Source organism: Nomia melanderi, chromosome 4 (genome assembly GCF_051020985.1).
Source record: "Nomia melanderi isolate GNS246 chromosome 4, iyNomMela1, whole genome shotgun sequence".
Classification (NCBI taxonomy): Eukaryota; Metazoa; Arthropoda; class Insecta; order Hymenoptera; family Halictidae; genus Nomia; species Nomia melanderi.
In genome coordinates this window covers 1,509,888-1,522,411 of record NC_135002.1, presented here as the reverse complement: position 1 = coordinate 1,522,411, position 12,524 = coordinate 1,509,888, and the positions used below count along the sequence as shown (strand labels likewise).

The following is a 12,524-nucleotide window of genomic DNA, read 5'->3' as shown; positions in this document are numbered from 1 at the left end:
ACAATATATTTCTGGACATTTTGTGGGTTCCTTATTGTTGTTGGGTAGAAGACTGCAGAATTCCAGGCGTTTATTTTGCAGAAATATCTATGATAGTGTTCACAATGTTCTTTGTATTCCTAGGTGAATTATAATTAAGATTAAAACTACCGAGCAAATTGCAGTGACTTATTTCTAAAGTTTTATAAAAATGAAAACCATAGATGTCTAGACATTTGGCGAGTCCCTTATTGTTGAGGCGTTTCTTTCGGAGAAATATTTATGACAGAGTTCAGAATATCCTTTGTATTTCAACGTGAATTACAATTAAGATTAAAAGTATCGAGCAATTGCAGTACCTTATTTCTAAGTTAATATAAAAATGAAAACAATACATTTCTGGGCATTTGGTGGATCTCTTATTGTTGTTTTGTAGAAAATTGCAGAATTCCAGGCGTTTATTTTGCAGAAATATTTACGACAGAGTTCACAATGTTCTTTGTATTCCTAGGTGAATTATAATTAAGATTAAAACTACCGAGCAATTGCAGCGACTTATTTCAAAGGTTTTATCAAAATGAAAACAATAGATTTCTGGGCATTTGTTGGCCGACCGGTGAGCGAAAGCAGGGGAAGACGAATGCGCCGGGGTTAAAAGCTTCTAACGGCCAGTAACCTTATTCGGTAATACAGTCGACGGTGAAACATGTGTACATCGGTTCGCAACCGTTATCTTATCGCGCGTAATTAATGAACAGAGTTAACGCCGAGGGTGTCCCGAAGCTGCCGATTGATCCCGAGAAATTACTCAGCCTGGTAATTGAATCAGGAAGGGAAAAAAAGCGTGCATTCAGAGTTTATCAGCGGCGTTCATCTGTCCGACAAACGTATCCTTTAACCCCTTGCCTTACATGTCGCGTTCTTACGTTCTCGTAACACGAGGAGGTTTTTCCGTGAAAATGTACGGTGCGTTTGAGAATTTGTTGGAAGTGTCAGTAACAGGAATGCTTGTGGGGGAGAGAATGATTTTTAAATGATGGCGAGAGATTTTGAAGAGAGTGCGTTGACCTGAGAAGAGAAAAGAGTTTCTATTTATTTGTATTTTATTCAATTAACCCTTCGCGAACGAATTTTCATATTTGGAGCACTGAATAGCAAACAAATGATTCAGTTACTGAAACGTCAAGAGTTCAGTATGTAGTTTCCCATTTTTCTATTGTTCAAGTAATTGACATATAATTTAGCTTCATCTGTTAAAGGTTTTGTACATTTCGGAGAATCTTCGTCCGCGAAGGGTTAACTGTTCTTATGTTTTTTTTTTAAATAAAACAGAATTAATAGAATGAAATTCATGACAATGTGTCTTATAAATGTGAATGTTACCATGCAATTTTGCAATTCTGAGCATTCACGTCCGCGAACGTGTTAGAAACGCAAACTAAATTCCAAGTTACATGATCCTCGAACCATTCAGCATCCTCCGTCATCCGAAAGCTACAAAACAATACAGCGAACAAGAAAATCTACGCTTCTACTTCAAAAATTTCAACGAGCCGCAAAAATATCACGCAATTTTGCAATTCTGAGCATCCACGTCCGCGAACGTGTTAGAAACGCAAACTAAATTCCAAGTTACATGATCCTCGAACCATTCAGCATCCTCCGTCATCCGAAAGCTACAAAACAATACAGCGAACAAGAAAATCTACGCTTCTACTTCAAAAATTTCAACGAGCCGCAAAAATATCACGCAATTTTGCAATTCTGAGCATCCACGTCCGCGAACGTGTTAGAAACGCAAACTAAATTCCAAGTTACATAACCCTCGAACCATTCAGCATCCTCCGTCATCCGAAAGCTACAGAACAACGGATCGACCGACAGTTCCAACGAGCGGGAACAAACAGTAAAAATCATTCGATAGTTTCACAGGATAGGAATGTCGTGAGTCATCACTCTCCCCGTCGTCCGGTGGAAAGTCTCATTGAAGCTGAGCCGCCGCCGGCTCCCTGCCGCGCCGTTGGCAGACGATTTGATGGCTAGGCCGAGGAATGCAGGTTCAATTGGCCAATTGCCAGCCGATTGACCAAACTGATCCGCCATTCGCCGGCGCGGCGCGCCGCGGCCAATGGGGACCGTCGAGAAAACGCGCGGCGAAAGACGCCTCCCGCTCCTCTGCCGTCCCGGCGGTCATCAAATGATCTGGCAACAGTACCCGCACCGCTTTATCAGCGATCCGCGGAACTACACTTTGCACGAGCCGGTGGTATCGGCTCGGTTGACCTCTCCGTATCGTCTCTCCCGCGTTTCCTTCGTCCCATCGATCATTAATTACAGCTCTCTAATCTCACGCATGAAGTCACCTCCGCATTTGCGAGCGAACGAACGAGCGAACGGGCCTGTGACAATTCCCCGAGTCGTGTTTACACCCGTGCCGAACGGGAAACAAAGCAAAAAGGAATTCAATTGGCCGTCATTCGACACCCGAGCTTTTATCTCCGAGTTTCTCGCCGATTCTCGTGTGTCTTTTACTCTCCTCTTCGCTTCTTCCTTTTTCTTGTGTTTTTTTTCGATCGTTGCATCGCGCCGGAGAGGAGAGGTCGCTGTTTCTGCGAGGTTTTGAGTTTTGGGATCGGAGGTCGGACGGTTTTTTTTTTGGTGAGTCGGATTGCAGATGGTTTCGAGGAGTTAGATATTGTATGGGAGTAATTTTTCAAGCTTGAAATGTTTTACTTGATTATTGTTTTGTTGGGAAGATAGGCAAGGAGGTTTTAGGGGATTCTTCAATTTTATTGTTTTGGAGAAATCGGAGAGATCATCAATTGGTGATCTTAATTGATCTTAATTTTTATTGTTTTTACGATCGTTGCATTGTGCGAGGAGAGATCGCAGTTTCAGTAAGGTTTTGAAGCTTGGAGGAATCGGAGAGATCGCCAGTTGGTGATCTTAATTGATCTTAATCATTAACACTAGAAGCATTGAATACGATCGATGTGTGATTCCTAAAAAAATTGTAACATTATATTCAGTTTCTTCAGAGGTTCACCGTATTCAAACGAAACTATTCATTTCCCAAATCATTTCAAACGTCGAATGCTCTTCAAATATCAATAATTGCGAAACAAACACCGAAACCGGTCATTTCGACTGGTACGGTGATTCTAGTGTTAAACATTGATCAATTAAAACCATCAAACACTGAAATCATAGGAATCACAAAAGAAACCATTTAGAATATCAAGACGAACCCAAATGAACGACGAATCACACCAATTATTTTCGCGAGCGACGATCGCCTTGATCCCCGCTCGAAATCGATCGGCTGATCAAGAGGAGGATGAAATAGCAAATCGAGCAGACAGAAATTGAAAGATCTCGTTCCGATCGATTGTCGGTCGATTCGACTCGAAGGGATTGCCGGGCAGAGGTCGGATAGGTCAGACGCGGCGAAATCGGCCGAAATCGAGATGAACGACGCACGCCGGTCAAAGTGTCGCGCGATCGGTGACACGATGGCGATTTATGGTGCCGCGCAGCTGCGCCGATAATTAAAGCCGCGCAGACGAAACGTCGCCGGCCAATTATCGAAACCGTTCGCCGATTCTTCCCGGGATTCTGTCATCCTGATGATGCGTGACGGACATCGTTGAGAATCTTCGGATGGAAACGTCTCGACGTGCGTGGCACGTCTTTCCAGCGCAACTGGTTAATCGAGCGAACTGTATTAACCCTTTGACGTACTATTTACTTCCGTTACTAAGCTCGCGTAATATTTTACTATCGACAATTTGTAAGAAATACAACAAAATTTTCCATTCTACTTCAGATGGAAATTTCATTTGCTTGCCTTGATCCGTGGGTAATGGACAACATTGATTCTTGTTAAATCAGTTTAGAAATCTTCAACGAGTCTTACTCGTCATTGTGTGGCAAAGGGTTAATTCGATTTGGTTGCATTGATTTCTGGCTTTCGGGTGAGAGCCGTGTCCGCTAGGAATTTTTTCCCAGCGTTTCGCCAGCATTGCGGCGTTTCGTCATCAGGAGGCTAAAGGCACATTGATACCGGTGTTTCAGGATTTCAATAGATTCCCTATACTGTCGATGGTGTTAGGGTGTTTCAGGATTTCAATAGATTCCCTATACTGTCGATGTTGTTAGGGTGTTTCAGGATTTCCATAGATTCCCTATACTGTTGATGTTGTTAGGGTGGGTTAGGTTAGGGTTAGGTTTCAGTATAGGGAATCTATTGAAATCCTAAAACACCCTAACAACAACAGGGACACAGGATATCGACTGAACCCCATCTGACACTCTCTCCTCCAGTTTTTTAATTGTTCAGCTAACCAATTAAAATAACTGGTGACCACCGATCCGGAAAATGAACAGGGTACGCATTTAAAGAGACTCTTCCTCGGCACACATCGGTATCAGTGTGCCTTTAGACCCCTGATGAAGCAATGCTGGCAAAACGGGAAAAAATTCCTAGTGGACACGGCTCTCTCCCGAAAGCCAGAAATGAATGTAACACTCGAACTACTATTCGATTCGGTTGGTCAGCGAAAGGGATGTTCTCGCGGTCGGAAGGGGGAGGAAGAAGAGACGCGAGCGGAGGTTGCCGACTAGCGGCAGATCATCCTCGACAGTAACTGTGCCAAGCCGCGGTGACTTTCCGCTCGGCCCGTCCTCGCAATCTATCGAAAAATTCGATCACGCCACGCTTATCTGAAGTATGTCCCCTCGCGTGTACGTACACGCCTCCGCGGGGAAACGGAAAATGCAGAGGAACAACGGAAAAACGTTGCGACGCTCGGTCTCTCGCGACGGAACTCCGACGAATCGTCGTCTCGAATAGTCAATGATTCGGTTCTCTCCCGTTAACCCTTTTGCTAAGGTATATTTAACCCTTTGCGGAAGATTCTCTGAAAGGTACAGAACCTTCAACAGATGAAGCTAAATTATACATCAATTGCTTAATTAATAGAAAAAGAAACTAAGTGATCTCTTACTATCTGAGTAATTCAATCGTTTGCTCGCGAGTTAGTCTTCGAAACAGGAACATTTACCGAAACCTCGACATTCGTCCGCAAAGGTGTTGAAATAAGAGTTACTCCAGAAAACTCCTCCAACAAAAATAATTGATAGCCATTGCAAAGTGTTCAGGCGTTCACGTGAATCGCGGCAGTAGGCACGCGATGAGGGTTGTTTCCGTTGTTCAATTTTTCTTAATAAATTTTCCTAAGAAAAGGTAGATATCTATAGTCGTCTGAAACCACGGGATTTCAGCTCGAAGGAACAGAGTGACATTTACATTGTTCAACTTCGAAGCTAATTTGGAAAGATCATCGGTGGAAAGATAAATGGCAGGAAATAAACATGCTTTACGTAACGCACTAGAAACGATCGAGGAAACATCTCCTTCTGCATTTCGACGAGGATGGAAAAAGTACGGATAACAGATAAACGAAGAACGAGAGCCGGAACGCAAATGTCTGGTTGTCGAAACTCGGTCGCGGCGATTGCGGGGGCGCGCGCGGATTCCCGGCCGGCAAGGAAAGTCCGGTCCACGGAAACCGGCGTCTCTGCTCCAGTTTCTCGGCTCTCGCCGATTCCTCCATCCTCCCCCGGCTTCCTGGAAGGCTATCGACTTCGCTCGCCGCGGACCAATGGCGTGCACGCGTCCCCGTCGGAACCGAGTCGAAATCGTTCTGTCGCGCGAATCTTTGATCTTGTGTTTTATAAATGTAGTGGAAGAATTGGATTGAAATTGTTGTGAAATGATGCTGGGAAAATTTAATATCTGACAAATTGATGGATTTTGTAAATCTAGTGTTTATCTTTGGTTTTCTAATGAAGAGTTAGACTGCATAATTAGGTTCGTAGAATTGTAGTAGAAGAATTAGATTGGAATTGTTGTGAAATGATGTTGAGAAAATTCGATATTCGTCAAATTGACTGATAGTGTTGACTCTAGGATAGTCTAGTGTTGATCTTTTGTTTTCGAATGAAGATTTAGGCCATCAACTCATAATTGTCTTCGAAAATTATTCTATAACCATTGACAAGTTTCGAGAGAAAGGACGAAAACATGAAGCTAATTAATCGAACGATACAAGAACCGATATGAAGTGATATCGACAAAGGAAACACGAAATTTTTAATCAAATTTGAAAAGCAATAGCGCTATACTTAGCGTGAACTTCGAAGTAAATGCAAATCGAACGATAACCTGTTAACTTTCTCACGAATGAAACTAAGAAAACGTGCAGAGATTCAGAAGACATTCGATTACCAAACTGTCCCAATGTATTAAAACCGCTAACGACGATAATTGTTGATCAAATCATCAAGGTGTGAGACATATTATTTCTAGCCTGAACCGTTCCATTGCACGTTATCTACCAATGACAAAAATATCGCTCGTACATGGTCACACGTGGCAGATAACGTGTATTCTTCTGAACCCATTCGAACATGTCCTTCGCACCTTATTCAAACTTTCACGAAGAATTGCAAAGGATCTCTCCTTTAAAAAGAAAAAACAATAAAAACAAACAAATAAGTATCGATAAGTGAAGAAATCTCATAGAACTATTCCACGAAAATGAATCTTAACGAGCCGAGGCTCGATCATTGCGCAATCATGTTGTTCCCTCTCCTCGCGTGAAATCCCGAAAACACGTTGACTCCTAAACAATAATATTTATCCGGTCCTACGGCTGTATCGCGTGCGCGCGCGATACCGAGCACGCGAATGCCCTTCCTCGAATCGAACCGCGGCAGATAACGCCGCTGCGGCGAGCGTTTACACGAAAATATCTGATCGCTCGCTTGATGTGTACGCCGCGAGAGGAAACGCGGTTCTTCCGACGCGAGAGTCAACGTGATCGATTCGACAAAACTTCGGTTACACTTTGCTTATGAACTGTATTGATTTCTCATATTTTTTTCCCTTGAATAATTGAAAAGAATATCGTTGATTCCATCAATGTTTTGGTAAATCAGAAAATGTAAGAATCGAGTTAGCCGCACTCCCCTCTGCGCGATTCGTACAGAGGCGAAAAATCGAATTCGGGTGGCAAGAGGTTAAGTAACGCTAATTGAACCGAAAGCCGGATTTAAAATTCTAGGTTTTTCTGTCAAATTAAATCCTTCTTTCAGGCGAACCGAATGATAGTTTCAGTATCCTATGTAAGGCTTTATAATTTTGCTAGATCAAACTAAATAGTAACTGAGAGTTTAGAGTTCAAAGGGTTAAATGTATCCTAATATCCCATCAAAGCTTTCTTCTTCATTTTCGATGAACTTCGAATGAACTTTCAGTTAACTTCGAGTTCGAGTCGATTGAAGCTCCAAAAAACATTAAACAAATGTACAGAATCAAATGTGCAAATGTTTCGAAGATTCTTCGAAACCTACGAAACCCTCAGATAAATCGAAATAATAACAATAATAATAACCCACTTAATCGACAGAAAAGGAAGCTATCAAAGACTCAAACACCTAAAATGAACTCTAAATAGAACCGAGTACAAAATAGTGACTTGCACTACTCTCGCTTTCTCTAAACATTGACACACGTACCGATAATAATCGTACACGTACGCACACCCATACATTCACAGACAAGCCGAGTGATTAATATTTTCCATTTAGCCAAGACGCCAGACTCGTCGAGGATGTATCTCCCATCGCTGCGCAGATACGATTAAACATTCGCTATAATTAAGTCGCGCAGATAAGATGCGCTGACCGATACGCCTATCGAGTCGACGGCGAACGATTAAATCTCGTATCCAACGTGAAACTCGCGTTACAGCTGGCACGGCTCCGAAATAGGTAATCTGCCCCTCTTAAAGTCCACCGGTCGGTCGGGTAAAGTTCATTTTTCGGCGTCAAAGAACGCCGGCGATCGAAATTATCGTCGGACCGCCTCGTCAATGGTGACTCCCACACGGTTGAGTTGTTTTTTTAACGAACAGAGCAACTTTTCTCGTTCGGTTCACCGTCGAGCGAGCGGATCCGCGAATCTCGCACGAGCCGGCGACCGTCACGAGCGATTTATTTTCGACGCCGACGATAAACGGTCTATCTCTATGAATTTTCGGCGCCGGCTCGCGCTAGAACGATAATCGGCACGCGGAGATTAATCGTTCCCGTTCGCCGCGTTGGAGGGACGAAGAAATTCAGAGGTCACGGGGGACCGCCGCTTTATCGGGCGCGAACGGTCACGGCCGGCGGATCTTCGATCGATTCGCGATCGAGGAACCTCTCGTGGCCTTCGGGCTTCCTTTAACCCTTTGCGCTAGCCAATTTTTTGGTAGGAGTATTTTAATGTTCGATGGTGAGGCGAAGACGGTATTTTGGGAAACTCGAAGAGAAATCACGTACATCGAGGAACAAAGATATTTTGTTGAAATACTTGTCAAATTGATGCATACGTGGTATGATATTAAATATCGAATGTCCAATCATAATTTCGCCTTCAACCCTTTGCACTGGGGAATTTTTTGGTAGGAATATTTTAGTATTTGATGATGAGATAGAGACGATATTTTGGGAAATTAAACTCAAAGAGAAATTGCACGTACATCGAGGAACAAAGCTGTTTTATTTCGATAGTTCGCAAATTGATGTTATACGAGGTATGATATTAAATATCGAATGTCCAATCATAATTTCGCCTTCAACCCTTTGCACTCGGAAGTTTTTCACTAGAAATATTTTAATATTCGATGATGAGGTGAAGACGGTATTTTGTGAAATTAAGTCGAAGAGAAATCTTAAATCTCTCTCTGACAATACTTGTCAAATTAATGTGTTATACGTGGTATGATATTAACCCTTTGCGGACGAATGTCGACATTTTGCGAAGATCAAACTTTCATGTTCGAAATACTAAGCTATGAACAAATGATTTAACTATTGAAACAGCAAGAAAGCAGTATATGGTTTCCTTATTCCCTATTATTTAAGCATTCTATATCTAATTTGGCGGAATCCGCAGATTCTGTATACTTTAAACAATCTTCGTCATACTCGAATAAACAAAACACTCAACAGATGAAGCTAAATTATACAACAATTGCTTGAACAACAGGAAAATAGGAAACTATGTGCTGATCTCCTGCTATTCCAATAATTGAATCGTTTGTTTACGACTCAGACTTCCAAATAGGAAAATTTCATCTCGTCGAAATGTCAACGTTCGTCCGGAAAGGGTTAATTGGTTATTATCGCGACTATTAGTTTCCGCGCGAATTTACGGGGGAACGAGGAGGAAAAAAGAAGTTCGGCTCTCGGAAATCGACGGGTTAGACGCCGAGTGTGTCTCGGCGAGTTTACGTTGAAAACGATCCGCGCGTCACGGTTCGAGCTGCGTCATGCCTCGTCATTGGTCCGTCGATCGGTATCGACGTCGATCGTCGCCGGGTTAATCCCGCCTGTTCCGTTCGCGAGTTCCCACCATTGACGATGGAAACTCGTGGAAACTTCGCGGAAACTTGACGGAACGAGAAAGAGGACGAGTGAGAGTCGTTTGAAACTGATGAACAGTCGCGATTTGATTGAGGATTGTCGCGCTTTTATGGGAAATTTGGAAGCGCCCGTCGAGTGCACGCGACGCGAGACATTGTGGAATGAAGTTAGAATATTGATATTGGAATTGAAATTAAAATTGAAATAGATGTTGAAGTTTAAGTTGAAATTGATATCAAAATTAGAATAAAAATTGATGTTAAATTGAAATTGATGTCGAAATTAGAATAAAAATTGATGTTAAATTGAAATTGATGTCGAAATTAGAATAAAAATTGGTATTAAATTGATATTGATGTCGAAATTAGAATAAAAATTGATATTAAATTGATATTGATATTGATATTGAAACTGAAATAAAAATTGAAATAGATGTTGAAATTTAAGTTGAAATTGATATTGACATTGAGATTGATATCAAAATTGAAATAAAAGTTGATATTAAATTGAAATTGAAGTTGATATTGAAATTGATGTCGAAATGGAAGAAATTGATATCAAAATTGAAATTGAAATTCATACTGAAATTGAGATTGAGATTGATATCGATATTGATATTGAAATTGATATTATAAAATTCAAATTCAAATTCAAATTCAAATTCAAATTCAAATTCTAATTGATATTACAAACACTATTAAAATTAATATTAAAACATGACACATCGAGATACACAAATAGATACATTAATACAATTGTCACTGATGATAATAATAATAATAACAATCATAACACTCGTCCCTTCCTCTCAATTTTCCATCCTTATTCTCCAATACACAATTACTCGCGATTTTAAAGAGAAATTGTCAATTGTACATTCCAATTCATTCGTTCTCAGCTGAAACTCTCCATCACTTCGATCTATCTATTGATCGTTAACCTTAAGAGTAAACGCAGATTCCTCCTCGTTTTCTAAGAAACTATTCTCGACGGAGTCTCATTCTCATGAATGAGAAACATCAAAGGGGTTGACCTTACTTAACAGACCACGTAACAATGATGTCAGACTGAACGTGTAGGATTTCTCATGAAAATCGATGTTTTCCTGCCAATTGAATAATAGCTCTGTCATAGACTAAAATACAATATCAATAGACTCGCGTGACGTCGATCGAAACATCTAGTTCCAAACAGAGAACATTCGAAATAGAACAGCCGGAGCAATCTACAGTGCATCAATTTTAATCGATGTCCATAAAGATTCGCCGAAGAGAAAACAAACGGACGTTCGAAGGATGAAACGACGCGTTCGGAATTATACATCGATTTTCGATTTTCCCCGGCAAATTCCAGCGATCACTGGGTCAGATACGAGCTTATTATATCGGAATTACAAGTGTTTTGTTTTTTATAGTAACCTGTTTTAAATATAGCGCAAATCCCCGTTATCTCTGCAGCAGGTGGTGTTCTCCCGAAATTAATCCTTTTAAACCGTATCGTCCGTTTCCTTCGAATAAAAATAAAGTCATATTCGGCCGTCATCGAATTATAATCCGAGCGGTAGATGTAGATCCGCTGCGAGCGTGGAATCGAATTTCCTGCGAGCGTACAATTCGATTTTGTAATAGAACATTATCGATGATTACGCTTTCGTCAGCGTAACTGCGAGAAACCGCGAGGCAACTGGTATTTATTTAATTACTCGCGAATTATGCGACAACCTAGATATATATATATATATACTCGAGGGAGATGGCAAAGCAACGTTTCGCCAGTCGTCATTTCGCGAGGGGAAAGAAGATTCTTGTTTCGAAGGGGAACGATCGATATCGATTTCGTCGTCGGAATCGCCGACGATAGAGTAACTTCGATTTATCTGGGAAATAATGAAATGGAATTAATTCCAGCCGATTAACCCGTGGAATCAGGGGCGAGATTGATTCGTGGGTGGTTCGCCCGGAGCGATCCATGTAAATGAGGGTGATGGGAAGATGGAAAAGTAGGAAAACACTGTCATGAAGGGGTTGGGGGAGGTCAGGATGACGGGGACGATGGAAATGATGGAGAAGTGGAGGAAGAGGAAGCAAGCAACGAGACATTAAAAGAGAGACGAAGAAGGTACTTGCGAATTGGAAGTTGGAAGAATCATTCCCTGGGGGTGGTTGATACAGGATCGTTTAGTAGAAGGTGGTTAGTAGGCTAATGATGGAAATTTGTCATTGGGATATCATGGGCAACGAAAGATTCTTGTTTCTTTTGATCTAAATGAATTGAAATGCAGTTTTTAATCTACAGAGACGTATTTATGTGACATTTGTCATTAGGATTTCAGGGTAGACGAAAGATTCTTGTTTCTTTTCATCTAAATGAATTGAAATGGAGTTTTTAATGCATAGAGATATGTTTACGTAAAATTTTCCATTAGGATTTCGAGATGATTCTTGTTCCATTCAATCTAAATGAATTGAAATGCAATGTCTAATGCACAGAGATATGTTTACGTAAAATTTATTAAAATTTCGGAATTATTCTTATTTCTTTCAACTTAAATAAACTGAAATGCAATTTTTAGTATACAAAGTCGCATTCACATAAAATTTCTCATTAGAAGAAGAAGAGGATGCTCGCAAACTAAAAGCTAGGAGAACCATCACCTAGAAGGGATGACCGATACATTATTGCTTCATAGACGATTACTGGTACACAAATGACAAAAATTAGTCACTAGGATATCACAGTAAACCAACAATTCTCATTCCCATCAAGCTAAATAAACTGAAATGCAATGTTTAATACCCAAAGTCGCATTCACATGAAATTTCTCATTAGAAGAAGGGGGTGCTCGCGAATTGCAAGGTGGGAGAGCCATCGGCCAGAAGGGGGGGTGCCGATAATGCCGATAACGACGGCGTCCGATCGGCAATAAACTCGAGGCGGACGGGGGGTGGGGCACCAGAGCCGCGCGTGGTGGGACACTCGAAGGGGGGAAAAAGAACGGCGGAGAGCGCCCGGAGACGTCTGGAGCCAAGCTGGCTGCACGAGAAGGGGCTCGGCATCGCGTTTACAAACCG

The 12,524-nt window shown here is 41.5% G+C and overlaps 1 protein-coding gene across 4 annotated transcripts in view; it reads right to left on the bottom strand.

Moving 5' to 3' along the window:
* Window positions 1-12,524, bottom strand: part of DNAlig3 (DNA ligase 3) — a 51,916-nt gene that overhangs the window by 13,951 nt on the left and 25,441 nt on the right. The window lies entirely within an intron of this gene.